Source organism: Lissotriton helveticus, chromosome 5_1 (genome assembly GCF_964261635.1).
Source record: "Lissotriton helveticus chromosome 5_1, aLisHel1.1, whole genome shotgun sequence".
Lineage (NCBI taxonomy): Eukaryota > Metazoa > Chordata > Amphibia > Caudata > Salamandridae > Lissotriton > Lissotriton helveticus.
In genome coordinates this window covers 371,977,630-372,003,969 of record NC_136065.1, presented here as the reverse complement: position 1 = coordinate 372,003,969, position 26,340 = coordinate 371,977,630, and the positions used below count along the sequence as shown (strand labels likewise).

The 26,340-nt window shown below is 50.1% G+C and overlaps 1 protein-coding gene across 1 annotated transcript in view; it reads right to left on the bottom strand.

Moving 5' to 3' along the window:
• ALDH4A1 (aldehyde dehydrogenase 4 family member A1) overlaps window positions 1-26,340 on the bottom strand; it is a 184,929-nt gene that overhangs the window by 69,100 nt on the left and 89,489 nt on the right. The window lies entirely within an intron of this gene.

The following is a 26,340-nucleotide window of genomic DNA, read 5'->3' as shown; positions in this document are numbered from 1 at the left end:
ATAGAAACAAAAGAAAGATATGAATTAGTGGTCTATGGTTCTAAATCCTGTTTATTTTTTGAATGTTGTACAGGCTTCTAAACACGATGGGTGCTTCATGTTGTTACCACATACTAAAAAGGGCCAAGGTCCTTTGTTTACTCACTACCCCCGAGAGAGGCTTCATGGTAAAGGGTGATTGCACATCGCAATTCATTTATTAAATAGAACAGCTTACTATAAACTGCATGGTTCCCCTGGAGTGATTGGTATGAAGAAGGTACCGCTCTGCAGTTGTGAATTACTGATAGACATGAACAAATATACTGGGAAGTGGAGTGGAATCTGATAAGAAGGCTGACAGTAAACTAGCCTCGGCCAGTGGGGTTGTATTTCTTTTTAAGCTTATTAGCTAGCAAGAACTGAGCATCAGGACATAGAAGCCAGATATTAATGGTACGTGTTTAATAAAATAGACGGCTTTTGTTAGGAATTAGAAAGTAATTTAAGTAGGTAGCACCTCCTGGCATCCAATGTTGGGAACCCAAACCTGCCCAAGACCCTCTCTATCCCAGGCTACTTAGGCAGGAACACCTGGGGGAGCAGATGCTAGAACTTTATATGAAGCAATCACTGATTTCACTTCTGAGTTTGATAAAAACAGCCCATCCACTTTTATGATAACAACTGGACAAAAGGGATGTTCCAAATCCTTTAACAAACCAATAGGAAAACCTTTCTTCGGTTAACTGAGTCAAGAATCAACCAGATCCTATTCCTGTAAACATAGTTTGAAACTTGGTTGTGTCCTGGACCTCTAACTGGTTTCATTGTATCTTGGTGATCTTGCTCAAAACAATGAACACTCTTACGCCTAACCTGAGGCACTAACCTATTAACTTATTAATGTATTAATGTACAAAGATGATATTGTGGTTTTAGATTTAACACCAGTAGGAATTCACCGAAAACAAAAAGCTTTACAGGTATTTGTCAATAATATCTTTCTTCAAATCAATATTTCCAAGACAAAAACCATCATTTTGTTTTCCAATCTGCGTGAAAGAACAAGCCTTCTTGGTTTATCAATAAGACCCGTATTGAAACTGTACTGGAGTATGTATATTCTGGTACATTATTTATTGGCAATTTATCTTCAAAAGTGCATGTGCAATCTCAGAATAGTAAAGCTCTGACAATGGGACAGTATCTGGTATACTTCTTTAACGTACTCAGAAAACAAAAAGTTGATGCCTTGTACAGCTATAGTCGCTTCAACACCCATATATGGAGTAGAACATGTTTCTCAACTGGAATGCATATCACCTGCTCAGTCACAGAACTTACTTTGGAAACATTTTTCATTAATGTGAAAGTCAATATCAATTTCAGCCATTCACTTGGAATTGGATGTCGTTGTTATCGTCTACAGGGCCATGGGGCAAATCATAGGGAGTTGGAAAAATATCTGTCAAACAAAATCCAGAGTACTTCAGAAGTTCATTAGTACTGAACTTGATTTAAATAATTTTACACCTAAATTTTATTTGTGATTTAATTATGCCTCTTCCGATTTGCCTATAAAAAACTGAAACATATTAGTGTATATAATACAAAATAGGGGTTTAGGACATGGCAAAATAATTTAATCACATCAAAAGGTTTTGAGCTGATCTTTCACACTGCTCTCAAATTATTGACTTCATTCCCAATTCCTTAATCCAAATAGGAAAGCGTGTATTCTGATCAGTTTATTTATATATTTGAAAGTGCACAAGCTGGCCCTTTGGCCCTCTGGGCCCAGCCAATTGATGTGCTTGCTGGGAGAGTGTGAAGGAGGCATCAATCTTTTTAGTCTTGCGATTTACAACTTTATCTTTCTGGGAGATCTCGCAGTATCAACATTTTTCCACAGTATATACATGTTAGAAAGGCGACCCCGGGGGAGGCAGAAGATGTCTGACTGACCACCCCTAGGTCCACCCCTCCGTCGAGAAGTAGCCGAGCGTTATCGAGAGGCCTCCTGGGTGAGGGTCCTCTCCTAGGATCGTACAGCAGGGTAACCACAACACTACAAACGGACACCACACAAGAGGTTAAGTTCTTAGGCTTTATCAAGAATAAAGGTTGCTGGGTCTCAGCGGTATATACAGGCAGATCGAGGGATCTGTAGAGTCTCGTAAAAGGGACAGGGTAGCGGGACAGTCTCGGTATGGATACAGGAAGGGATACCCTGCGCACAGCTCTCAATCCTCGAGCCGGGGGTTCCGAGAGGTCGAGCCGCGCCAGCGCCAGCAGGACTCGACAGGTGGTCTTAACAGAGAGGAGGCCGCGGCAGCGCCAGCAGGCCCTCAAGATGGTTCTGCCGCGGCAGCGCCAGCAGGCTCTCAAGATGGTTCAGCCGCGTCAGCGTCAGCAGGCTCTCAAGATGGTTCAGCCGCGGCAGCGCCAGCAGCCTCTCAAGATGGATCAGCCGCGGCAGCGCCAGCAGGCTCTCAGGTGGTTCAGCCGCGGCAGCGCCAGCAGGCTCTCAAGATGGTGCAGCAAAGGTGGGCCGCGGCAGCGCCAGCAGGCTCTCAGGGTCTCTTCAGGTTACAGGCAAGGAGTTCTTCTGGTGTCGGCCGTGACAGCGTCAGCAGGGCTTCCAGTCCAGGATACAACTGACGTCCTAATCCAGGGCTGGCCCAGATATAGGACTGGAGTCCTTTGATGTCCGGACCCTCGCGCCTGGGGGTCAGAGGGGCCGGGATGATGGTGTCCAGACACCCAGCAGGGGGGTGGAGCCAGCACCCAGGGAGGCCGGAGGGCGATCGAAACCAGGCGTCCGGGGACGGCTGGAGGGCCATCGAAACACCCTTTTCTCCGGGATCTGTCGAGTGGCCACTCGACCACCTGGGTGGATCTCGGTGCCTCGATGTCTGGGCTTCGCTGGGGCCTGGGCCGGGGCCGAGGCCACGTGGTCGTGACGTGGTGGGCCCAAGATGGAGTCGGGCGCGGCCTCGTGCTTAGGTCGTGAGGGGCCCACGATGGAGCCAGGTCGGTAGTGGGGGTCCGGGATGGTGGCCGGACCAGCAATGTTGGGGCGTGCAGTGTCGGGCAAAAGGGCTGCCCGATGCTGGGTGGAGGGCCGATGTCGTCCTGGGCCCGCCATGCGGGAGGGGTAGGACCACGCCATGAGGCCGGGTCCAACACGCGTCCCCCCCAGCTGAAGGCAGGGGAGAGTCACCCATCTTCTTGGGGATTCTCCTCGCCGAGGCGGAAGAATCGGGACAGGCCGTCAGCATTGGCGTGGTCGTTGCCGGGGCGATGCTCCACAGTGAAGTCCATCCCTTGCAGGGAGATGGACCATCGCAACAGTTTTAGGGTTTTCTCCCCGCATCTGCATCAACCACCGCAGGGGTCGGTGGTCGGTCTGGACCCGGAAGTGGGTGCCGAAGAGGTAGGGTCGGAGCTTCTTTAGTGCCCACACGACGGCGAAGGCTTTCCTCTCGATGGTGCTCCAGCGCTGTTCTCTGGCCAGCAGCCGCCGGCTGATGAAGGCAACGGGAAGGTCGATTCCCTCAGGGTTCACTTGTGAGAGGACCGCCCCAATGCCGTGTTCCGAGGCGTCGGTTTGGACCACAAACTCTTGGCTGTAGTCGGGGGCCTGGAGCACAGGGGCGGTGCACATGGCAGTCTTTAGAGCCTCGAAGGCTGTTTGGCACTCTGGGGTCCAGCGCACCTTTTGGGGTAGCCTCTTGGAGGTCAGTTCTGTGAGGGGCCCCACAATGCTTCCATAGTCTTTTATGAAGCGCCGATAGTATCCTGTGGGCCCCAGGAAGGCTTGGACGGCCTTTTGGGTGATCGGGGGCTCCCAGGCCCGGATGGCGTCAATCTTTGGCTGGAGGGGAGCCACCAGGCCGCTCCCCACTTGGTGTCCCAGATACGTCACGGACCCTTGGCTGATCTGGCACTTGCTGGCCTTTATTGTTAGTCCGGCCTGTCGGAGGGCCGACAGGACCTCCCGGAGGTGGGTCAGGTGCTCACCCCAGTGGCGGCTGTACACCGCAATGTCGTCGAGATAGGCGGCACTGAATTCTTCGAGTCCGGCCAGTACCCGGTTCACGAGTCTCTGGAAGGTGGCCGGGGCATTTTTCATGCCGAAGGGCATCACTTTGAAGTGGTAGTGGCCATCAGGGGTCGAGAAGGCCGATCGCTCTTGTGCTCCAGGGGTGAGGCAGATCTGCCAATACCCCGCCGTGAGGTCGAAGATGCTGAGATATTTGGCGGCCCCCAGGCGATCAATCAGTTCATCCGCCCGGGGGATGGGATGGGCATCGGTCCGGGTGACTGCATTCAGCCCCCGGTAGTCAATACAGAACCGGAGCTCCGGGGGTGTGCCAGGGACGGTGGCTTTGGGGACCAGGACAACCGGACTGGCCCAGGGACTGTCGGAGGGTTCGACTACCCCCAGAGCTAGCATCTTGGCCACTTCGGATTGAATGCAGGCCCGAACTCGGTCGGGCACTCGGAAAGCTCGGTGTCTTACAGGCGGGTTGTCTCCGGTGTCCACATCGTGGACACACCACCGGGTGACTCCAGGGGTGAGGGAAAACAGGTCTGCAAATTGCCCCAGCAGCTCCCGGCAGTCTTGGTGCTGTTCTGGGGTCAGGGTAGAGGAGAGCGTGACCCCTTCGACGGAGCCGTCTTTCTCGGTGATGCTCATGAGATCTGGTACGGGTTCGGAGTCGTCTTCAGCTCCGTCATCGGTCGCTAGCAGCAGACTCAGTTCCGTGTGGGCGAAGTGTGGCTTGAGCCGGTTAGCGTGCAGAACCCGGAGGGGGTTCCGGGAGGATTCCAGGTCCACCAGGTAAGTGACGGGGCTCGTGCGCTCCACCACTTTGAAGGGCCCCGTCCATTTGTCCTGGAGGGCGCAAGGTTCAACTGGGGACATGACCCTGACTTGCTGGCCTGGCTCGAATTCGATGGATGAGGCGTTCTGGTCATACCAGCGTTTCATCTCCTCCTGACTGGCCTCGAGGTTGGCCTCGGCAAGTTCCCGGAACATCCGAGTCTGGTTGCGGAGTGTCAGGAGGTACTGGTAGACATCTGGTGGGGCACCTCGGACAGCCGTCTCCCAGCCTTCTTTGACCAGGCTGAGGGGGCCTCGGACCGGGTGCCCATACAATAGTTCGAAGGGGCTGAACCCCAGGGACTTCTGGGGTACCTCTCGATACGCAAACAGGAGGCAGGGCATCAGGACGTCCCATCTGCGTCGTAGGGGCTCGTCTATGTTATGTTATGTTATTAATTTTTATACCGCGCACAGCTGCCCCAGCGAAGGGGCGTCCTGGCGCGTGAACAGGTACTAGAACATAACACAGACAGAAGAGGAAGGAGAACCCCTAACCAGATACAGAAAACAGAAAAGTTTTAATCGCACGTCTAAAAGCAATATGGTTATTCAAAGCACGAATGTGCGCCGGAAGGGTATTCCACAGCCCAGCAGCAAGCACTCGATAGGAGCGGCCACCCATCCTGCTGAGTTTGAAGCGGGGCAGACCGCAAGATGAAGAGCCTCCGATCTCAGAGACCTCAGCGGGATGTAGGGGCTGAGTAAATTCGCAAGTGCCGGCGGCGAGGAAAGCTTCATGATTTTGAAGGCAAAACATAGCGCCTTAAACTTAATTCTTTGCCTGACCGGCAACCAATGAAGGGCAGAAATAGTGCTGGACACAGAGCAGTATTTAGGAAGGCCAACAATGGCACGAGCCGCAGCGTTCTGAACCCTTTGGAGCCTGGATGCCTCGGCCTGGTTGATCCCCAATAGCAACGCACTACCGTAGTCCAGCCGGGATAAGACCGTAGCTTGGACCACGAGCTGTCCGGTAGAGGAGTCAAAAAACTTGAGGACCGGTCTTAAACCTCGTAAAATACCATAACAGGTGGCTGCGACCTTCTTCGTGTGGCTCGAAAAAGTAAGGGCTGAATCCATCCAAATTCCCAGGTTCTTTACCTCGGAGACTGGAGTGGGGGTGACACCCAATTTCGGCGGCCACCACTGATCTCCCCAAAGCTCTGGGTGTTTCTCCATCACCATCACTTCAGTTTTTGCCTTTAAGCCTTTGATCATTCCCTTCAGTGTTCGGTTAAACCGTTCTACAAGTCCATTTCCTTGGGGGTGATACGGGGTGGTGAACTTATATGTGACCCCGCACTGTTGCCACAGGGAGGGCATATGCTTGGAGATAAAGTTTGTACCCCGATCACTCACGACTTCCCGGGGGAAGCCGACTCTGGAGAAGATCCCCATCAGCGCTCGGCCTACTACTGGGGCCTTGATGGTCCGGAGGGGGATGGCCTCAGGATAGCGGGTGGCATGGTCCACCAGAACGAGGATGAAGCGGTGCCCTTGAGAGGTGCGGGGGTCCAAGGGTCCCACAATGTCGATCCCCACTCTCTCGAAGGGGGTGGTGACCACAGGAAAGGGCTGCAGTGGGGCCTTGACTGTTCCCCCGCTCTTCCCGCTGGCTTGACACGTCGGACAGGATCGGCAGTGGTTGTGCACATCGTTGCGCATCTTCGGCCAGTAGAAATGGGTCACCAGGCGGCTGTAAGTTTTATCCTGCCCCAGGTGCCCGGCGAGGGGCACGTCGTGTGCCAAGTTCAAGAGAAAGTCTCTGAAACGGAGGGGAACGACCAGTACTCGGCTGGCCCCTAGTTCGGCAACTTTCTGCTCGCTGTAGAGAAGGTCGTGGTCCCAATAGACCCAGTGGGACCCCGAGGGGCCTCCAGCGGCTTGAGTTGCTGCTTGACGTCGGATTCCCTCGAGGGAGGGACAGGTTTTCTGTTCCCGCCGGAATTGTTCGCGGGTGGGGCCACCTTCTTGGCGCCATTGAACTAGTTCTGGAAGGTGGCCGAGCTCGGTGAGGTCTTCATGGTTGGGCCCCCGAGGGCCAGGTTCAAGGTCAACGTCCTCGGGGACGGCGGGCGGTGGCGGTGCGGGCCACTCTGGTTCCTCGGTCGGAGCATCCTCCGGTGGGGCGAAGGCTCGGGCGGACATGGAGCGGGTGGTCGCACAGACCCACTCTGGAAGGCCTAGCATCCCCAGATGCTCTCTCCGCTCGACGCTGGCCCAGGGGGAACTTTCCAGGTCGTTCCAGAGGAGGCAGTCCACGGTTGCATCGTCCCGGACGGTCACCTTCAGTATACCCGACACCCCCCCCCATTCGAAGGGGATGCGGGCCATCTGGCACAAACTCTCGGAGTTGTCCGTCGTCCGCACCGGGCACATGATATTGGGGAGAACTTGCTCTGGGGTCACCAAGTGGCGTCGGACCGCTGTTACGCTGGCTCCAGTGTCTCGGAGGGCTTCGGCCCGGCGGCCGTTGATGGTGACCCATTGGCGATATTTCTGGGTGTTGCCTGGAATTGGGTCTCGGGGGACCATGTCTCGATCACCCAGGCATGCCAAGATCATGGCGGCGGGCTCCCACTCGGCCTGTTCGTGGTCGTTGTCGTCTTCCTCGCCTCTTTCTTCCCCCAGGGCGGCGGCCGCGATCTGGCGGTTGGGAGGACCGGTGGTGCCGGGTCGCTGGTTTATCGGGCAGAGGGGGTCATTCGCGTAGTGACCCTGTCGCTGGCATCTGTGGCACGTCACATTCGGGCGGGCCCGGGTCGGGCTAGGGGAACCCCCCTTCGGCCCAGGGCTGGTGAAGTGGAGGTAGGGGAGGACCCCGTGGGGGTGTCTCGTCCCCTGCTCTGGCCTCCTCCGCCGCCCCGTGGTCGGTGGATCCCCGGGGATCCCCGGCCGTAGTCTCCCATCGGACTCCGGGGGACTCGGGTGCTCACCCATCTATCCGCCTCGACAGCGAGTTTTCGGGGCTCAGTCAGTTTGCTGTCGAGGAGGTGCTGCCGGAGTTCGATGAAGCAGTTGTTGGACAAATGTTCCCATATAATGAGGTCGACCAACTGCTGGTAGGTGGTGACCTTGCTGCCTTTGATCCACCCCTCGAAGGCTCTGCTGTAAAAGTTCACGTATTCCACCCAAGTGCTACCGGGTATTTTTTTACAGTCTCGGAATCGCTGCAGGTACATCTCGGGAGTGAGTCCATAGCGAGTGAGGAGAGCGGTTTTCATGTGCTCGTACGAGGTCATCTCGGCGTCGGGGAGCTCTAGCAGGGCGTCTCTCCCCTCATTGACGAACTTCCCCCACAGGCCGGCGCCCCAGTCCTTGAGGGGTACTCGATGGGCGGTCATGGCGACCTCGTAGGCTTTGAACCACTGTTGGATGTCGTCGTTCTTGTAACATATTCCTTGACGACATCCTTGGGTATGTGCACCTTTGTGTCCAAGGGCGGGGGCGAGGTCTTGCCCCCGGAGGCGTTGGCATCATTCGTTTTGGCCTTGAGTTCTAGTTCTTTTAGGCCGCGCTCATGCTCGAGCATGAGTAGCTTTTCATCGAGGTCTCTTTGTCTTCTCTTCTCTTCCAGGTCTCCTTCTAGCCGTCGTTGCTCGAGTGCGATTTTCCTTTCCTCCAGCTGTAGTTCTCCATCCAACCGGAGTCGGGCGAGCTCCAACTCGTGGAGCCGGTTCCTCTCTCGCTCTCGGGCGTCTTCGTGGGGGCTCGTGCCTGGATTGGCGGGTCTCTCCCCCGCTGGGGTCGTGTCGGTCTCCGGGCGTCCGCTCGGGCCCGGGTTGTCTTCATTCCGGGGTGGTGTGTCATCGGTGTCCACCCATGCTTGTAGGGCTGATTTAAAGTCTTCCTTGGTGCTTAGCCCAGTGGTAGCGATGCCCAGATCTTTGCAGAATTGTTTTAATTCTTTGTGACTGTAATCTTCCATTTTTTCTTTCTGGAATTCCGTAGTCGGTCTTGTCTCTTGCGTAGTCATGGTCGTGGTGTGTTTTTCTCGGTAGTGAGTGAATCACCCTCTGTACGATCTGCGTCGGCTCAGATCCCGTCGCTTACCACCAATGTTAGAAAGGCGACCCCGGGGGAGGCAGAAGATGTCTGACTGACCACCCCTAGGTCCACCCCTACGTCGAGAAGTAGCCGAGCGTTATCGAGAGGCCTCCTGGGTGAGGGTCCTCTCCTAGGATCGTACAGCAGGGTAACCACAACACTACAAACGGACACCACACAAGAGGTTAAGTTCTTAGGCTTTATCAAGAATAAAGGTTGCTGGGTCTCAGCGGTATATACAGGCAGATCGAGGGATCTGTAGAGTCTCGTAAAAGGGACAGGGTAGCGGGACAGTCTCGGTATGGATACAGGAAGGGATACCCTGCGCACAGCTCTCAATCCTCGAGCCGGGGGTTCCGAGAGGTCGAGCCGCGGCAGCGCCAGCAGGACTCGACAGGTGGTCTTAACAGAGAGGAGGCCGCGGCAGCGCCAGCAGGCCCTCAAGATGGTTCAGCCGCGGCAGCGCCAGCAGGCTCTCAAGATGCTTCAGCCGCGGCAGCGCCAGCAGGCTCTCAAGATGGTTCAGCCGCGGCAGCGCCAGTAGGCTCTCAGGTGGTTCAGCCGCGGCAGCGCCAGCAGGCTCTCAAGATGGTGCAGCAAAGGTGGGCCGCGGCAGCGCCAGCAGCTCTCAGGGTCTCTTCAGGTTACAGGCAAGGAGTTATTCTGTTGTCGGCCGTGACAGCGTCAGCAGGGCTTCCAGTCCAGGATACAACTGACGTCCTAATCTAGGGCTGGCCCAGATATAGGACTGGAGTCCTTTGATGTCCGGACCCTCGCGCCTGGGGGTCAGAGGGGCCGGGATGATGGTGTCCAGACACCCAGCAGGGGGGTGGAGCCAGCGCCCAGGGAGGCCGGAGGGCGATCGAAACCAGGCGTCCGGGGACGGCTGGAGGGCCATCGAAACACCCTTTTCTCCGGGATCTGTCGAGTGGCCACTCGACCACCTGGGTGGATCTCGGTGCCTCGATGTCTGGGCTTCGCTGGGGCCTGGGCCGGGGCCGAGGCCACGTGGTGGGCCCAAGATGGAGTCGGGCGCGGCCTCGTGCTTAGGTCGTGAGGGGCCCACGATGGAGCCAGGTCGGTAGTGGGGGTCCGGGATGGTGGCCGGACCAGCAATGTTGGGGCGTGCAGTGTCGGGCAAAAGGGCTGCCCGATGCTGGGTGGAGGGCCGATGTCGTCCTGGGCCCGCCATGCGGGAGGGGTAGGACCACGCCATGAGGCCGGGTCCAACAATACATAGAAGTAAATCCCATTGAGACAAACATAACACGCCATGGTCACAATGAAAATGTTGCAACAAAATAAGATGGAATGTAATGTAAATGTATTTTATATATGTAAATGTATTTTATATAGCGCAAATCACTGATTTCACACAGTATCTAAGCGCTTGCTTAGGGAACCCGTCCTGGTATTCCCCTGTGAGATACCCCGGCAGGGTATCCACAAGGTGAAAGCCAGGCATCCCGCCGCGAGGGGCCGTAGTGGAGATTAAGCAAGCTATTGCCCAGAGTTGCAGAGTGTGACCCCGTGAGTCGAGTAGGCACCAGAGTGAGAATTGTCGAGTCCGTGGAATTTTTGAGCCCAAGACCCGCCGAGGCGGGGAATCGAACCCTGGTCCACGGCCGATCTCGGCTTCCGGGTCTGCCGCCTCTAACCACTGTGCCACGCTTCTCCAATGTAAACTTAGGGTATATGTTAACGGTACTCTGGCTAGGCTAGGCAGAAAAAATTCATAGGCAAGACCCAAATTTAAAAAGAAGCATCCCCGGTTGGCCTTCCAAGACGAGGAAATCAGAAGAAATAAAGAAAACTATAAATTAGGATTTGCAAACCTAAAACGGGAACACATTGAGAAAAAAATGGCTGGATTTGCACCCTACACTCAAATCACAGGATAGCAGGAAATTGAATTGGTCAACAGTGGCTGGAGAGGAAGGAACAAGACACCAGACTACCATCACGTAGGGGTGCAATGGGAAGCCCACATAACCTCCATCTAGAAGACATAACATAAGATGACCAGAATTCCAAGTCCGCCTTCGGAACCTATGAAGCATATTCCAGGAATTTAGGATATTTCAACTTTACTATCCACAAATAAAGCCACAGTGGCCCAGTGTCCAAATGGGATTCCAATCGACATTTTCAAGATAGCCCCAATGGAGTGGGATGAAGCATTACAGCCATTATATACTAATAACTTCACATACCGTAGCTTACCTTCTTCATTCATTCGACCAATCTTTAAAAAAAGGAAACAAAAATGATCCACAAAATGACAGGGTATTTGCCATTGGATTTTGCTGTTTATTAGCCATATTAGTAGCCTGGTGCAAAGATAACAAAAAATTAGCGTTACACACACAGGTTTCCAACCCGCCTATTCTACTAATCTTGACAATATATTTACGTTGGCATCAACAGCCAACAAAGTCCAATTTAGCTACATACGTATTGTACCAGTACGGATATATCTATATTACAAAGTGGTTGTCACAACTGTGTAGTTATATTTAGGTCAAAGCTACGATAGGAAGAGCATTTTTAGCTTTGTCAATAGCTTTGGTGCCACTTCACAAATCTGCACGAAACTGTCCAAAAAAAGGTTTATCTACCTCAGCTCCCTCTTGGAAAGTTTTGGGCTGATCTGTCCAGCAGGGCCAAGAAAGGCGGGAGGGTGCCAAAACATTGATTTCCCCTTCTATTGCAGATACAGAAAAAACGGCTGAACGGAATTACACAACATTTTGCAAAAAGTTAGAACTTTACTCAGGAAGTATGTATGTAAGTCCGTTAGCTGTATCTGGACTGTTGGTGTCCAGGCATGCTATGAATGGCCAATTTGAAGGCATTTCCTTTAGAAATTAACAAAATGTGAGAGTTCGAATTGTTATAGGAATTATGGCCAGAGCTCTACAAAGCTGAAATGAGGAAACATTTTCTATGAGTTCCCAAATACCTTTCTTATTCATGTCAGTAAAACATTCCGACATGCAGACTGAAATGTGTACCAGCAACATCAGCAGCAGTCCCTGTGTTATACTGCAGTTTCCCAAAGTGTTATAATGAACTAGTGTTCTAACCTTAAGTATCTATCTCATAAGTGTAGCACACCTGAAGCCATCTTGATGGGTTCAAAGATGTAAAACCTGAAGCATGTCCTTTAGAAATTAAGGAATTGAGGGGGTTAGTTTTTTCATAAAAATGCAGTTTAGTACTCTACAAATCTAAAACGAGCACACGTTTTCTATCAGATCGCAAATATTTTTCTTATCCATTTCAGTAAATCATTATGAAATGCAGAGAGAAACGTACTTCCAACAGCAGTTGGTGAGTAAACTTCCTACTGATCAACTGCAGCATCACCACAGAGTTCTAATGAACAACTAGACCACTAACAATTTTTATTGAAGACAAAAGTGAAGCACATCTGAACACAATTTTGTTTGAATAGAGCAGTTGAATTTAAAGCCTTTCTCAAACAGCATGCTGAACTAAATGAGAATCGAGATGTTAATGCAGCCATTCAAACTAGAGGGTTATAAATGTGAGAGTATGAATGTTTAGTAATTTGAAGCATAAAATAGTAATAAAGGGGCTAAAGATAGTTCAAGACAGAGCCATTTGCATAACTACAGCACTCCTTTCCACATCTGTTTACTCAGCATCTCAGATGCTTAAAAGCTTCCTAATTTTTAACTAGTAATATTTGGTGTATATATACCTCAATTTAACCGTTGGAGATTATATATATATATAACAGACTTTCACTGAAAAAGGTACGGTTAGTGACATGAGTCACATAACACAAAATATATGAGGTCACAAGCAGTACGTTATGGTAGCACAAGTTATAGTTAGTTTACTAAACTGCAACTTTGTATTTCAGTAATTTTGGATTGTTTTTACATTCTTTTTTTCTCATTCCAAACCCAACTATAACCTTACGTTAACCATTGTTTTTTTCAGAATATAACATCAATCAATATTTTGAAGTCTGTGAAGATGGTTCTTCCATACTGATACAATGTGAGTACCCGTCTGAGTATTATATACCACAAGAACCACTGCAATATGTAAGTTGCCCTGGTACCATACTCAGGCAGGTTTAAATAGGCAGGTTTAATGAGGGCTCAGTATATAAATAAACACAGGTAAGCCTGGAGCAACAGGGCACACGGATGTAGAAAACGCCAGTATCAGTCCAATATTTCTCAAGTACAATAATACTGGGTCAGTGATGAAGTGCTTTTGGCGTTAAACATCCAGGGCATGTTGGACAGTGGCTTGGCTGAGATACTTTTCACACTGTGGCACTGCAATACCCTGACTCAATATGGTGCTTTATATCCTGGGGCACTGGCCTGGATAGCTTTATTTAATTACTAGGTAAGTACTGCCCTAGATCCGGTGCTTTGTACGCTGTGGATATACTGGTCTAACTATGGTCATTTATAAACAAACAAAATGTCTATAGTTCCTTGGTCATGACACTTCACACACTGGGCCAGTACTGGAATGGAAGTCGCTGTTTACATGCTGGAGACGTACTGGTCTGATTAACGTACCTTGCATATGCAAGCAATATAGATTCTTGTCTGACTGTGGTGCCTTACATGATGGGACACTACTAGCTTGGCTATGCTGCTTTCAGATTTGGACCTTTATGGAAATTAGCCAAGATACGGTGCTTTACAGGATGGGCAATGTAGGAGGGTGGGGTCTGCAATCCCATGGCCACCCCAGATTTTTGCTTTTTTCTTCACTGATTTACGACTTTCCCTGGCTGTGGGCCTGCTAATCAGACCCACAGCCTAGCTGTTCTCTCTCTAAATTACAACCATGTACCTTAGGTGCATTTTACCCATTGGTACTGGGCCACCTTGTCAGTCCCTGTATAGCATACCTTAGGTATCCAGGGCATAGGTGAACCCAGGGCCTACCAGGGGCTGAAGCATGTATTATGCCACCCCTGGCTGGCCACCCAAACAGACACAACTGGCTGCACGACAGCTGAGCAAGGTGGTGTAAACACCCTTTGCTTTAGATATAGTATTCCTATATCTAACCCTAAAATGGACACATATATTCCTATCAGTCACTCCTATGGCAGGCCGTATCAATCCTGAAGGCAGAGTGCTTGGAATTATGTGAGATGGTGCTCTGGCATGAGCTGAGCCCGTTTGCAGCTTGCGGAACCAAGTCCAAATAGCTGTTCCATGATAACGCTATACCATATACTCTTAAGTGCATTATAATCCTTGCGGTTAAATGCTAACTTTGGTATAACATTATCAAAACATGTCGAGTAAGGTGTCATACGAATTGGAATACTAACCCCTCGCCAATTCTGGCGACGGTGTTAGCATTTCACCCTTCTAGAGGGACACGACATGTATGCAACTGTGAACCCCGGTTAAAGTCAGACACAGCCTCAGCTCCACAAAATGGATGCTGCCACCGAGACACAAGTCTGCCCTCCTGCTGCTGGGAGTCCTTCCAGCAACGGAGGCCTGGACAAAGGGTTTCCTGTCAGGGGCGGTGCTAGCACCATCCCAGACAGGATTTTGTGTATCCCAGGTAGGCAGGGCTGAAAGGAACGTGACTGCAAGTGGCACCCCGGTGCTCACTGTGCATATGCCGGCTCAAACCAGTTCCTGGGGCACACCAGCCCCTGAGCTGGGGAGAGACCGGACAAAGGAGAGGGGTGTAACCACCCCCCTCCTGGTCCCACCCATAGGGCAGGACTTAGTCGCGTGCCAGCCCCTTTTCTTAGGATAAAGGTAGGAGCAGGCCCCCTTCCCAAATTAGATCATTCTGAATCTGGAACTACTTTCCACGAAAGGAACTCTTGACTTTTCTGAAGACTCTCCCTTGTGGCTAAGGAGTAGCCACCCAGCACCAGCAGGCACCATCGAAGCTCTTGCGGTTTGCTGCACGTCCATCCTCCGGATCAAGACTGCCCAGCTCGACGAGACCCGGATTCCCTGCCATCTCTGACCTCTACCTACATCATCCAGCCCAGCTGAGATTCGTGGGTGTGACGAGACCCGTGGGACCGGCCATCTTCAAGACCTGCACGACGCTTCACCAGCACGACCCCCGAGAGACCCTCGAGTAAGTGCATTGGGGTTTGAGAAGCCCTAACCCTAAGCAGCTCCAGCACCGAAGTCCAGCCCCCCAGCATCCACGAGATCTGCGTGGGGCCTTTCTGCTTCTTTGCTGCTTGCCACGTTGTCCGTTCACTTGCCCGTTGGCTAGTGACCCTCTTGACGACGTACCACGATGTTTTCACCGCTGGTCTAGGTCCCCTAGACTGGCCCTTGCTTCCTGTCCAACAAGAAGTGCCCTGGACCCTCCTGGTCCACTCCAGACGCCATCTTGACTCCACCGCGTGGGCTTGCCTTTGCCAAGGTTTGTTGCTCAAATCCTGAGTCCAGCATCGCCGACAGCCTCGTGGGACAGCTCGCACCTCCAGCCTGGACGCCGACAACGCCTCCTAGCCCGTGTGACTGCAGAGTCCAGCGTCGCCCACTCACCTGGTCGATGTGACTTCATCCGGTGCCCTCCTGGTGCCCACATAATCACTGGCTAGTGATTAAGAACTGAGTCCCCTCTGCTTTCAGGTCGTCTCCTTCACTGATCCAGCCTTGGATCACACCGAACTTCTTCACTGGTCGCCTGCCAGCAACTTCTTCTTTCAGGCTCCATAGACTTCGACGAGGATTCCCGACGTCTTTTGAACCCTATGCAGCCGCGGCCCCTGGGCTAGGTAATTCGAGTATTTCGGTACTCCAGCACAGGTTCACTATCCAAGTGTCCAGATCCTTTGTCGTTTTCAGTCTACCTAGTCGGATTCGTCCGGAAACAGTAACTTTAGAAACGCTAGCATCCATAGACTTCTTCCCGCATCCCGTGTGAGAGTGCACACTCTGCACCCGATCTCCCTAGGCCTCCTGCTCCTAACCTGAGGGTTCAGTAGTGTAGTCCTAGCGATCCTGAAGCCTCTGGATCTTGTTACTTACCTGCTAGTATTTCGCATTCCACTTATTGTGTATATGGTTTTTCGTGCCCCTTGGGCATTTGTGTAAATTGTGCAACTTGAAGTATTTTCGTAAGAGTTTTGTATTGTGCTTAGCTCCCTGACTCATAAAGAGTTCAGGGTAGTCTTGTTATAAATAAATATCCTTTATTTTCATAACAACTTGTGTGGTGTCCTTTCACTTGGTGTTCAAGGGGTATATGTGATGGTAAAACAGCTGGCTTAACACGCCCTCTAGAGTTTAGCCTGAAGACTGCTCGTGTCCATGCTACTAGGATAGCTGGTCTAATAAGGTTGACTTACAACCAATCATCAATAAGGGTTGTTTGGTATGATACAAAGTGATCACTAGAATAGTGAGCACTATATATCAGGCCAACTTCTCACATTGGTGTGCAGCGGTTGGGATTTGAGCTTGCTGTTGTTTTACCTCGCACGTATCCTAAGAATATCAATTGAAAGATCACATAAGTACCCAGGTACATATAACTTAACTTAGAATACTCTGAGTTCTACTGAACCAGTTGTTGTAGTGTAACAGGGCTTAGCACACCCTGTCTACAACTCTTAGCAAGGGATCAGTAGGTAAACCCATAGTGTAGGTAGGTGCATCACTTACACCACACTAGAAGCATGTCTACCCATGGAGAGTCTTCAGAGACTCCCCTTGTGGCTGTTGACCCTCCACAGGTCACTTCCAGATATGCAGCCCTTAGCTTCCAGGAGATGAGACAATTGTGTACCTACAGGAAACTAAAACAGGGTTCTAACCCTACCACTCCTTTTCTGTTAGGTCTCTTAGAGACATATGATGCTAGAAAAGCTTCTCAGACAGATGGGAGCATGCCCCCCTTAGAAGGTACTCGTGGTGACCCAGACTCCAACCTCCCTGAAACAGACGATGTAGAAAAGGAGGAGGAGGAAGAGGAGGAAGAGGAAGTCTCTGGGGATGAGGCAGACAATGGTCCTGAGCTAGTCAGACTTACTAGGGCCAACTTAGACCTACATAGGGAAGTATCTGGGGGACCCCCAGTACTGACCCTAAGCAGGCCTAACTTTGGAGTTAGAAGAGATAGATCTCATTCTAGGGACTCCAATAGATCTGTGCACTCTCATGCCTCTGCTCAGAGGAGAATGATCTCTCCCCAGAGGAGACTGACTTCCCCTCAGAGAAGAGAACATGAAGCAAGGATGAAACAGGCTAATCTGAGGATTCAGAGGGAAGAACTTTCCCTTGCCAAGGAGAAGCTTGCCTTTGCTAGAGAGCAACAGTTAAGTGGGGTAGTCCCCACTGGTGGCAGCAATATCCCTAAGGATAAAGACAGGAGTTTTGATACTAGACACCTGAGTAAAATAGTGCCCCCCTTTAAACAAGGGGATGACATCCACAAATGGATGACTGCTTTGGAGAGGGCATGCACTGTCCAGTGCATCCCCCAGAGTCAGTGGGCAGCTATTTTGTGGCTCTCCTTTGAAGTTAAAGGTAGAGATAAGCTCCTCACTACTGGAGCTGAGGATGCTAACAATTACCAAGTCTTGAAAAATACACTGATTGATGGGTTTGGCTTAACCACTGAACAGTACAGGTTGCTGTTCAGAGACACCCAGAAAATTCAGTCTCAAGATTGGGCTGACTTTGTAGATTGTGCCACTAAGGCTTTTGAAGGCTGGTTACTGGGAAGTAAAGTTACTGATTACACAGGATTGTATAATCTAATTATGAGAGAACAAATCTTAAGTAATTGTCAAAATCAGTTGTTGCATCAGCACCTTATTGACTCAGATCTGACCTCTCCCCAAGAATTGGGAAAGAAGGCAGACAGATGGGTCAGGACAAGGGTCAAGCCGCAGAACCAGAACCAGGGTGGTAGCCAGAAGAAAGCAGATCCCAAGGGTAATGAGAATAAGCAAAATGACCAGAAGTCTTCAACAGGGCCCCAACAACCTAAAGAGGGTGGGTTCCAGAATTCCCAGAATTCCCAAAAGAAGGAGAATGGTCAGAAGAAACCATGGTGCCAATACTGCAAAAGTAATACTCACTGGTTTAGTGAGTGCACCAAGAAAGGCCCAACTCCTACCACTACTGCCCCTAAGGCATCTGCACCCCCTAGTACAGTTAGTAGTGGTAGTAATCCTCCTAAGGCTATAGTGGGGTTAACCCTGGGAACTGAGGCGGGATCTGACTTAGTCAGAATACCTACTCAGGCTGTTCTTGTTTGTACTGGGGACATGGATATGACCCCTACAATAAGTCCCAGTACTCTGGGCAAGTACAGGCAGACGCCTTTGATTAATGGAAAAATGGCTCAGGCCTACAGGGACACTTGTGCCAGTGTCACCATGGTGACACCTAACTTTGTGGACCCTGACCAGGTAATACTGGGAGCAGACTACCTGGTGACCAATGCTAGCAATGCCACTACCTCCCATAGTATGGCACTTGTTAACTTCTCCTGGGGAGGGGTAAATGGCCTCAAAAGGGTTGTTGTTAGTTCAGACCTCCCTGTGGACTGTCTTTTGGGCAATGATTTGGAATCCTCCTTATGGTCAGATGTGGAGTATAGGACTCATGTGGAAATGTTAGGTTTGTCAGCACATGTCCTTGCTGTGACTAGGTCACAGGCCAAGAAATGCCCAGCTGAACTAGTGCTGGATCCTGGAACAATGGACCAGTCACTACCCAAGAGAAAGAGCAGTAGGGGTAAGATTGACTCTTCCCCCCTGCCTCAGGTGATGGATCAGCTCTCTCAGGAGACTGACCCCAAGACCCCAGAAGGACCTGTCCTAGAAGAGCTCGAGCCTGAACAGGTTGAGTTTCTTGGGACAGGGGGCCCTTCCAGGGCAGACTTGAGGCAGGCACAGTTAGACTGTTCCTCTCTTGAACCCCTCAGACAGCAGGCTGCTGCTGAGGCTGCAGGGAATGCCACAGGTGCCCATAAAGTGTACTGGGACGATGGACTCCCTTACTCTGAGGCAAGAGACCCCAAGCCTGGTGCTACCAGGAGGCTGGTCATCCCCTTGTCTCTGAGAGGTTTCCTTCTCACCTTGGCCCATGAAATTCCCCTTGCAGGTCACTTAGGCCAGAATAAGACTTGGGACAGGCTTGCCCCACATGTCTGAGGGCACTAAGAACTTTTGTCGTTCATGTCTCACCTGCCAAGCCAGTGGCAAACCAGGTGGCACAACAAAGGCCCCCCTTATACCACTACCTGTGGTGGCGGTTCCCTGAAAGAGTGGGGATTGACATTGTTGGACCAATGGACCCCCCCAACAGCATCTGGGCACAGATTTATACTGGTGGTAGTGGATCATGCCACCAGGTATCCAGAAGCTATTCCCCTTAGAACCACTACACCTCCTGTTGTGGCAAGAGCCCTGGGTGGAGTTTTCTCCAGAGTGGGGTTCCCTAAGGAGGTGATCTCTGACAGAGGTGCAAACTTCATGTCAGGATACTTGACTGCTATGTGGAAGGAATGTGGTGTCAATTACACATTCACCACATCCTATCACCCACAGTGCAATGGGCTTGTTGAAAGATTCAACAAGACCCTCAAAGGGATGATAAAAGGGTTACCAGAAAAGCTTAGGCGAAGATGGGACATCCTTTTACCCTGCCTTCTGTTTGCTTACAGAGAGGTCCCACAGAAGGGGGTTGGTTACAGCCCTTTTGAACTTTTGCTTGGACATCCTGTAAGAGGGCCCCTATGTCTTGTGAAGGAAGGATGGGAGTTACCTCTCAAAAAGCCTAAACTTGACATAGTGGACTATGTACTTGGTCTCCGCTCGAGGATGGCAGAATACATGGAGAAGGCATCTAAAAACCTGGAGGCCAGCCAAGAACTTCAAAAAGCTTGGCATGACCAAAAGGCTGTCCTAACTGTTTACCATGCAGGACAGAAGGTGTGGGTGTTGGAGCCAGTGGCCCCAGCAGCTCTCCAAGACAAATGGTCTGGGCCCCACATCATCATTGAACAAAAGGGAGAAGTCACCTATTTGGTGGACATGGGAACTCCCAGGAGCCCTCACAGAGTACTTCATGTGAATAGGCTCAAAGCATTTGTTGACAGGGAGGACATGGGCTTGCTCATGGCCACAGATGAGGGACAGGAGGAGGAGAGTGACCCTCTCCCAGACCTGCTCACTCAGAACCCTGATGATGGGTCAGTGGATGGTGTAGTCTTTTCTGACAGCCTCTCTGAGCCTCAGCAACAGGATTGTAGGCAAGTCCTTCAATCCTTCAGACAAATGTTTTCTCTGACCCCCAGTCAGACAAACTGGTGCACACATGAGGTGGACACTGGAGACAGTGTGCCTATAAAGAGTAAAATCCACAGGCAACCTGACCACGTCAGGGACTGCATAAAAACTGAAGTACAAAAGATGTTGGAATTAGGAGTCATTGAACCCTCAGAGAGCCCTTGGGCTAGTCCTGTAGTTCTAGTGCCTAAACCTCACACCCAGGATGGTAAGAGAGAGATGAGGTTTTGCGTAGACTACAGGGGTCTCAATGCTGTCACTAAGACAGATGCCCATCCAATACCAAGAGCAGATGAACTCATTGACAGATTGGCTTCTGCCAAGTTCTTGAGTACATTTGACCTGACAGCTGGTTATTGGCAAATCAGGTTAGCTGAGGATGCCAAGGCCAAGACAGCATTTTCTACCCCAGGAGGTCATTACCAATTTGTGGTGATGCCCTTTGGTTTGAAAAATGCCCCTGCCACTTTTCAAAGGTTGGTGAACCAAGTTCTCACTGGGTTGGATGACTTTTGTGCAGCATATCTAGATGATATTGCTGTCTTTAGCTCCACCTGGGAGGATCACCTGATCCACCTGAGGAAAGTTTTAGAGGCCCTGCAAAAGGCAGGCCTCACTATCAAGGCTACTAAGTGCCAGATAGGGCACAGTCAAGTTGTATACTTGGGCCACCTTGTAGGTGGAGGCCAAGTTCAACCTCTGGAGAGCAAGATACAGGCCATAAAGGACTGGGCTCCTCCAACCACCCAGACACAGGTCAGAGCTTTCTTGGGCCTGTCTGGTTATTACAGGAAATTTGTCAGAAATTATGGAACCATTGTGACTCCACTTAATGACCTGACAAGTAAGAAAATGCCAAAGAAAGTTCAGTGGACAGTTAGCTGTCAGAAGGCATTCGATGACCTAAAGCAGGCCATGTGCACTGCACCTATTCTCAAGAGTCCAGACTACTCCAAACCTTTCATTGTCCAAACAGATGCTTCTGAGTTGGGTGTGGGAGCTGTTCTATCTCAGCTGAATATTGATGGTCAAGACCAGCCCATTGCTTTTATAAGTAGAAGGCTGACCCCTAGAGAGAAACGTTGGTCAGCTATTGAGAGGGAGGCCTTTGCTGTGGTTTGGGCCCTGAAGAAGTTGAGGCCATACTTGTTTGGTACCCACTTCAAAGTTCAGACCGACCATAAGCCCCTCTTATGGCTAAATCAAATGAAGGGTGAAAACCCCAAACTTCTTAGGTGGTCCATTTCCCTACAGGGGATTGACTTTACAGTGGAGCACCGCCCAGGAACTGACCATGGTAATGCAGATGGTCTCTCCAGGTACTTCCACTTAGAGCAAGAAGACTCACCTGGTCAAGGTTAGTTTAATGTCCCTAAGTTTGGGGGGGGTTATGTAGGAGAGTGGGGTCTGCAATCCCATGGCCACCCCAGATTTTTGCTTTTTGCTTCACTGATTTACGACTTTCCCTGGCTGTGGGCCTGCTAATCAGACCCACAGCCTAGCTGTTCTCTCTCTAAATTACAACCATATACCTTGGGTGCAATTTACCCATTGGTACTGGGCCACCTTGTCAGTCCCTGTATAGCATACCTTAGGTATCCAGGGCATAGGTGAACCCAGGGCCTACCAGGGGCTGAAGCATGTATTATGCCACCCCTGGCTGGCCACCCAAACAGACACAACTGGCTGCACGACAGCTGGGGCAAGGTGGTGTATACACCCTTTGCTTTAGATATAGTATTCCTATATCTAACCCTAAAATGGACACATATATTCCTATCAGTCACTCCTATGGCAGGCCGTATCAATCCTGAAGGCAGAGTGCTTGGAATTATGTGAGATGGTGCTCTGGCATGAGCTGAGCCCCTTTGCAGCTTGCGGAACCAAGTCCAAATAGCTGTTCCATGATAACGCTATACCATATACTCTTAAGTGCATTATAATCCTCGCGGTTAAATGCTAACTTTGGTATAACATTATCAAAACATGTCGAGTAAGGTGTCATACGAATTGGAATACTAACCCCTCGCCAATTCTGGCGACGGGATTAGCATTCCACCCTTCTAGAGGGACACGACATGTATGTAACTGTGAACCCCGGTTAAAGTCAGACACAGCCTCAGCTCCACAAAATGGATGCTGCCACCGAGACACAAGTCTGCCCTCCTGCTGCTGGGAGTCCTTCCAGCAACGGAGGCCTGGACAAAGGGTTTCCTGTCAGGGGCGGTGCTAGCACCATCCCAGACAGGATTTTGTGTATCCCAGGTAGGCAGGGCTGAAAGGAAGGTGACTGCAAGTGGCACCCCGGTGCTCACTGTGCATATGCCGGCTCAAACCAGTTCCTGGGGCACACCAGCCCCTGAGCTGGGGAGAGACCGGACAAAGGAGAGGGATGTAACCACCCCGCTCCTGGTCCCACCCATAGGGCAGGACTTAGTCGCGTGCCAGCCCCTTTTCTTAGGATAAAGGTAGGAGCAGGCCCCCTTCCCAAATTAGATCATTCTGAATCTTGAACTACTTTCCACGAAAGGAACTCTTGACTTTTCTGAAGACTCTCCCTTGTGGCTAAGGAGTAGCCACCCTGCACCAGCAGGCACCATCGAAGCTCTTGCGGTTTGCTGCACGTCCATCCTCCGGATCAAGACTGCCCAGCTCGACGAGACCCGGATTCCCTGCCATCTCTGACCTCTACCTACATCATCCAGCCCAGCTGAGATTCGTGGGTGTGACGAGACCCGTGGGACCGGCCATCTTCAAGACCTGCACGACGCTTCACCAGCACGACCCCCGAGAGACCCTCGAGTAAGTGCATTGGGGTTTGAGAAGCCCTAACCCTAAGCAGCTCCAGCACCGAAGTCCAGCCCCCCAGCATCCACGAGCTCTGCGTGGGGCCCCTCTGCTTCTTTGCTGCTTGCCACGTTGTCCGGTCACTTGCCCGTTGGCTAGTGACCCTCTTGACGACGTACCACGACGTTTTCACCGCTGGTCTAGGTCCCCTAGACTGGCCCTTGCTTCCTGTCCAACAAGAAGTGCCCTGGACCCTCCTGGTCCACTCCAGACGCCATCTTGACTCCACCGCGTGGGCTTGCCTTTGCCAAGGTTTGTTGCTCAAATCCTGAGTCCAGCATCGCCGACAGCCTCGTGGGACAGCTCGCACCTCCAGCCTGGACGCCGACAACGCCTCCTAGCCCGTGTGACTGCAGAGTCCAGCGTCGCCCACTCACCTGGTCGAGGTGACTTCATCCGGTGCCCTCCTGGTGCCCACATAATCACTGGCTAGTGATTAAGAACTGAGTCCCCTCTGCTTTCAGGTCGTCTCCTTCACTGATCCAGCCTTGGATCACACCGAACTTCTTCACTGGTCGCCTGCCAGCAACTTCTTCTTTCAGGCTCCATAGACTTCGACGAGGATTCCGGAAGTCTTTTGAAGCCTATGCAGCCGCGGCCCCTGGGCTAGGTAATTCGAGTATTTCGGTACTCCAGCACAGGTTCACTATCCAAGTGTCCAGATCCTTTGTCGTTTTCAGTCTACCTAGTCGGATTCGTCCGGAAACAGTAACTTTAGAAACGCTAGCATCCATAGACTTCTTCCCGCATCCCGCGTGAGAGTGCACACTCTGCACCCGATCTCCCTAGGCCTCCTGCTCCTAACCTGAGGGTTCAGTAGTGTAGTCCTAGCGATCCTGAAGCCTCTGGATCTTGTTACTTACCTGCTAGTATTTCGCATTCCACTTATTGTGTATATGGTTTTTCGTGCCCCTCGGGCATTTGTGTAAATTGTGCAACTTGAAGTATTTTCGTAAGAGTTTTGTATTGTGCTTAGCTCCCTGACTCATAAAGAGTTCAGGGTAGTCTTGTTATAAATAAATATCCTTTATTTTCATAACAACTTGTGTGGTGTCCTTTCACTTGGTGTTCAAGGGGTATATGTGATGGTAAAACAGCTGGCTTAACACGCCCTCTAGAGTTTAGCCTGAAGACTGCTCGTGTCCATGCTACTAGGATAGCTGGTCTAATAAGGTTGACTTACAACCAATCATCAATAAGGGTTGTTTGGTATGATACAAAGTGATCACTAGAATAGTGAGCACTATATATCAGGCCAACTTCTCACAGGCAAATACTAGCTTTTCTATGGTGGTTTACATATTGAGAAGTGCCGGTCGGGCAGTGGTGTTATACATTCTCAGGCACTGTGGAAAAGTGTCTCATTATAAAGTTACTTTATGTATTGAAGTGAAGTATACTGATATATGGTAGGTAATGGTGTTTTACATGCTTAAGCGTTGTGAAAAGGAAGACAGCTAGCACTGATGCACATACAAAAGTGGCATGACAAAGGGGCAATGGCTGGAGGGAACTTTATGAATGGTATAAGGTACTGCAGCCTGCCGCAGTAGGGAATTGAGTCCAACTCAATAAACCTTTAGTAATGGCATTAGGAAAGTGAAGACTGCAGCTTTCCAAGAGCATGCAAATGTAAACATCAATGCTTCATGAAAAGATATTTTACTTCGCCAATGCTTGTTTCTAAAAGCAGTTCATCTTTGCCAAAGTAATCTGAAGAAACGACCATGGGTAGAGTCAGTGAAGATCACACTGAAGTGGTGCCAGGGCTCCTCCTGGCTGATCTCCACAGCTTCTAGAAGTGTCGCTAGACGCAACATAAAAGGCTTTTAAATGGTGCTGGTGCAATTCACACACAGCTTGAGAAACAAGCTGGGACATCCCTTGGACAACTCTATCCACCTCAAGAGTTATAAATGCACCTAGACAGGGTTTATTTTGTAAGTTTGACAATAAGATTATGAGAGGTGAGGTATACCTGCATTCATGAAGCACTGGCCTAACATATTCATCAATAACAATGTTGCCCTTTTCACTACTGGCACCGGGACACTTGAGCTCCTGGAGCAGCCAGGCAGGAAAAAGGTCCTTGAGGAGAAAGTTCTCCTTCAAACCATATTGTGCTTGAAAATCTACAACTTGAAAACATCCAAGCAGTGCAAAGAAATGATTGCGACCCCATAATTCTGTTCTGAGAATCACAAAAACAAACTATTGTACTTGGAGTGTTTGTCGCACAGACGCCTACGGGTGATATGAGCCATTTGCGCTGATTTTGGAAAGCACCAAGCGCTAAAAATCAGCATGACGTACCGTTTGTGTCTGCTTGCGGAACTCCGCAGAATCTCGCAGAGTTTTTATGTAACTGCGGAATTCTGCAGAGTGAATCTCTGCAAATTCCGCACACCTCTAGAAATAAACCGGGAATTGAAATGAGCACATCCATTTCTCCTGGTTATTCCTCATTCCTTCATCATTTCTCCGGGAGATTTCAACTGCTTTGAGCTGCTGAAGTGGTCTTCAAACTTTTTAAAGTCACACCCTTTTCAAGTAAAATAATTTTCCAGGGGGGCGCTGGAATGACAATCTTTTCACAATTGTTCTATAAAATTGGCAGCTGTAGGCGTATATAACAATTCAAACATAATTTATTTTCAATCAGCCTTTTTATCTTTAGAAATGCTTTATTGAAGTGAAAACGAGTGACACAAAATACTACAAAGGGGTAATAACTTTAATGAGTACAAAAAGAAGATGTATATAATCTGAAAGCAGTCAAAAGGCATATCTTGTTATATTTCAAACAAGATAAAACAAATATGTTACTCTAAAAAAGACTAATTTTGAAAAAGCATATTAATAAATTTTTGGAGAGAAATAGGTAGAAAAGAAAGAAAAAGGAAAGTAAATGAAAAAGAAAAAAAAAGAATAAAGAGAAGTAAAGCCTTAACAAATAGAAAGAAGCATAAAATAGAACCAAGCATATAAATAACACCCAACTATTAAAATGGTGAATTAATGAAGGTTCAAATATTGTAGTTGGATCTGGAGAATTGGCATGTTGTCTAGACAGGAAGGAGGAAAGTGGTAACCCTAACAAATCTATTTTAGGGCCAGAAGTATCAAAGGGTTTTGCCCATTCTGTGTCTATGGGGAAATGTGTTCATACATAAAGCCCTTAGTCAGTTGCTTGGTGGATTTCACATTTTTTCAACCCAATCTATGATTATAGCATAACATATTCAACCATCGATAAAGGTGATGTTGGTCG